At 34.5% G+C, this 4,249-nt stretch overlaps 1 non-coding gene across 1 annotated transcript; it reads right to left on the bottom strand.

Moving 5' to 3' along the window:
• Positions 1-678: 678 nt before the first annotated feature.
• Positions 679-784, bottom strand: LOC111812445. Its single transcript, XR_002817953.1, has one exon. It is a non-coding gene; the product is annotated as a U6 spliceosomal RNA (small nuclear RNA).
• Positions 785-4,249: the final 3,465 nt, after the last annotated feature.

Raw genomic sequence — 4,249 nt, 5'->3', positions numbered from 1 at the left:
ATTTGTTTGTATATCAATTTCTTTATCCATGTTAGGAATGTTTTCTACCACTATTTCTGTGAAGAGGTCTTTTATTTCATTTGTTCTATCTCCAGGTTTCTCACTTACTCCAATCAATTTAATTTGTTCTTCTTTGCTTCGTTCTGTACCTGCTGGGTTGATTTTCCTGATCTGCTATTTTTAATATATCTTTCTTTTCCTGGTCACTAGTCACAATCCTGTCTTCTAGATATAATATTGTATAGTTGCCTTCATCTAATTTGTTGTACATATATTGAAGATTTTAATGTTCTGGATTTATGTTTGGATGTGTCTCATGGATTTCACTTCTTTTCCTTTTGGCATTCATGTATTCCATTGTTTTCCTGAGATCCAGTGTCTTTTCTGTATTTTCTTTAGTGTTTTTCATTTTTATCGTTGTTTCTTTTTGTAACGTCGAGGTTATTTTTTTTTTCTGTAGTTCTTCCATTTCTTTTTTCACTTATGCTGCTACCAGCTTCAGAAATTTCCAGAAGCTGATTTCTGATTTTATCTCTCTTTGTTCTTTAGACTTACCTTCTGTAGGCTGGGAGTTAAGGGTTTCATTTTGCTTTTTGTTTTGTCATTTTCTATATTCTAGTTTTTATTTTATTTTTTATCTGCATTGATGCACTTAGATTTGTTGTGTTAGATCATTTTAAAAATATGAAATGCTTCATAAATTCTCTTTTCCTCTTTATAGAAGGGCCAGCAAATCTTCTCTGTATTGTTTCAATCTTAGTATATACGCTTCCAAAGTGAGCACTCATTTATTTCTTCACTGTGTACTACTCTGCATGATTTTTCATATTAAAAGGTACTTTCCATATGTATCATTTATTCTTTATAATCAATGAAAGAATTTCTTAAAAAATCAGTGGTATTATTTTTAGGTTTTGCCTTGATATTGATAAAGACATTAAAACCAGTAGAAGTTAGTTATTCCATGATTGTGAAAATTGATTCTCGGTACTGATTCTGATATATGTATAGTCATTCCCGTCTAATTGGCACAGTTTTCTGAAGTTAAAATTCAGGGCTGTTTAGATTATAAATACTCTTTTTGGGATTCCTTATTAGAAACTTTTGTCGATAATATCAAAACCCAAATAACTCTTTAGAATTTCAAGGACTTCCTTAGATTGGAGTAGAAAACTTATACTAACTTAAATCATGTAAAAATTCTTTCAATAAAGTGGATTCTGTGGCTTGAGCTACAAAGGGACAACATATTAGAGTATTTCAGCTTTTTTCAGTTACTGACTCAGTGGAAGATTTACAGAGAATTTTAAAGTTTATAACCATGAATATTTTAAAACAATATACACAAGTGGTGAAAATACTCTCAAAACTGTGTCAAAAGAGAAGTAACTAGAAAGAATGACATTTTCTGAAGCTAGCCTTCCAGCTGAGAACCTGAGTAAGAAACAAGTATTATATAATAATATACCAGGCAAACATTTCGCTCATTGAGTTTTCAATTAAATGGGTAATGAAGGAACTCCATTCTAGTAGCCTAAGTTAGATACAAGCATGGTTGGCAGAGTCTCATGGAATACAATTTTTCTGAAATGAGAAAACCACACACATGATTTGAATAACAGAAGGGTGTGCATCTTGGTGTGGAACTGTTTAGGCTGCTTGACATCAATTGGATCTGGCTCATGGCAGGTGGCCCTCCATAAATGTTAGCTGAAAGCTTGTGGTGTGCAAGTGGTTTTAGAGTGTTTTCCAAACCTCAGTGGCAGAATGAGCAGAGCATCTTAAAGCTTCTTTGTCTTATAGTTAATAAAAAGCTCTCTCAGGAAGGTCTTAGCAAATAAAAGGGAAGCATGTATCTTTTTCTAAGAGCCAAAGAAATATTTCAGTTAAAGAATTTGCTACTTTCAGTGAAGGGTTACACTTATGACTTTTCACTGAGAATTTTCTTGTTTCGTGAGTATGATTGTGGAATGTCATGCATAAGAAGTGCTGACACAGAAGCCAGAGAAAGTCAAAGTAAACCATTCCCATGAGAACTATTAGTTTTGCATCTAATATAATAATTTCTTGGCAGGGAGTAGGGGAGGTGAATAGAATGGATTAGGTAGACAGAAAACTTTCTCCTTGAGAAAAGGATAAACAGTTTGCATTAAGGATGTGCCTCAACAGATGAGTACGTGAAGTTTGGGGCCCTCCATTTTATGCTTAGCATGGCACAAATGGAGCACAGCAAACGAAATTATTCAAAGGTTAGAAAATATTTTCATAGCAAATCTAAACCTTCAATGAATTATATTTATTAAACCAGGTGTTATTTTGCTCCCTACCTTATGGAATATTCAAGTCTATTGTTAAAGCTACGTATCGGCATTCTCATTCTATACACAGAGTTCAGTGAATATAGTGAATTGCCATAAAGATGCACTTAGGTCGTGGCAGGTAAGGTTTAAAGTCAGGCACCAAGCCCTTAAGCAGCCTTTTCGCTTACCTGTATTTCTACTTCTGCTTTCTGGAAGACCTTCTACAACCTCAAAACAAACTTAAAATTGTCTTGCATTTGACATGTTATTGGCCTATAGCAACAAGCTTCTATGTAATATCTTAGTGTAACAGGATTTATAAATTGATAAATATATTTTATTGAAATTTGTTCCTTTTATTTGTAAGCACAACCAAATTGTAGTAGCACTTATCTGAAAGACTTCTGACTATTTCTGAGAGAGTATAACATGGTTATGGAAATGTAATATCTGAATCCCAGAAGTCGGTGTTGGTGAGAGTAAGACAGGATTTCAACTTCAAATGCAGCCTTTGCACCTTTCTGATCAAAATTAGAAACTAAAAAGAGATCATGATATAGCTCAGTGGAAGAGCATCTCTGGGTTCATTCTCCAGTACCTTATAGACAAATAGGTAGATAAATGAATGGATGGGTAGATTAGATTAGTTTAGGTTCGATAGACAGACAGGGTATGTACATGGGATTTTCTTGCATAGCCAACTACAAACTCACCTGAAATCCACATTAATGGATAGGAGAAGTGGGGAGTACCCTATGGCAATATTTTTTATGTTTATTGGTGAAAAAAACAATTTGAAAATTCAAATTAAATCACATCTATTTTGGTTTGTTATCAGCCACTGAAAGTAGTCAAAATGCATTGCCACCTCTTCTGTATAATTAATTTTTTCTCCTCTAAATTTTCAGTTTTAAATGGTAAGAAGTGTTAAACATGACTGTCTTGAATATAACCTTCATTAATGTTAAAAGATATTCATAATATCTCAAAAAGCTTCATTTCAGAAAAATATAACAATATCACATTTTATAATATTTAATCTATAATAACAATATCTAATCTGATGGTCCTAAAGCAAGATTTTTAACTTTAATGGAAATGTTAGAAAACAGTAAAGACCAACTGCTACCCCTTTTATCATCATAACTAGCTTTGTAAGTGCTACTGGCAATTAGCTCCTAAAACTTTTAGGGTTCATCTTTGAGGAAAAGTGCCACAGAACTGTCTCACAAAGCAAGACAGTTACAGAGTGTCCAAGGCATGGAATTTTCATTACATTTTTAGGATTAGGAAGAAAAGATCTAAACAAACTGTTCTTGGCTGGTTAACATAAGGGAATCCAGGACTGTAGGTAAAATCCTGGTTCTGCAATGTTCCCATCAGAAGTTACATCTCACTTTCATTGATGTTGATTCAGATGAAAACATTTGGATCATGATTTGAAATCTTCCTCATGGAAGTGTACATGGACTCAGAGATAGTATTGGAAATCAAAAGGCAGAGACAATGTAGTTGTATTTTGTAATATCCCATTTTGATTTTGTACCCTTCTGCACGTGGATCGAATCTATTAGCTCTGATGAAGTTCTACATGAGGTACTTGTAGTGCAGAGCAGGTGGCCCATGAATGAAAGCTTTCATATATCCTGGTTAAGAACAATTTTAGTATTTGTCTTGAATTTTAAATATATTATAGCTTGGATTAGTGACTTATTATTCACTGTACAATTATATGTAATCTTAACTGTTCTGCGGGCCAGTGAGAAAGCTTTGTGGTCTAAACCCCTGCTTAGGCAAGCACAGGGACCAGGGTGTGACCCCCCCTGCACCACGTGGCCCCCCCGCCCCACCCCCAAGCATGCTGAACGCTGAACCTGAACCGAGTCTGGATGTGGTGACACATTCCCTGGGGAGGCTAAAATCAGGAGAATCTCTAGGAGTCTGAGTTG

This window comes from Octodon degus, unplaced genomic scaffold, assembly GCF_000260255.1.
Source record: "Octodon degus isolate 3935 unplaced genomic scaffold, OctDeg1.0 scaffold00124, whole genome shotgun sequence".
Classification (NCBI taxonomy): Eukaryota; Metazoa; Chordata; class Mammalia; order Rodentia; family Octodontidae; genus Octodon; species Octodon degus.
The sequence above is the reverse complement of the archived record's forward strand: the minus strand, read 5'-3'. Positions and strand labels throughout refer to the sequence as shown.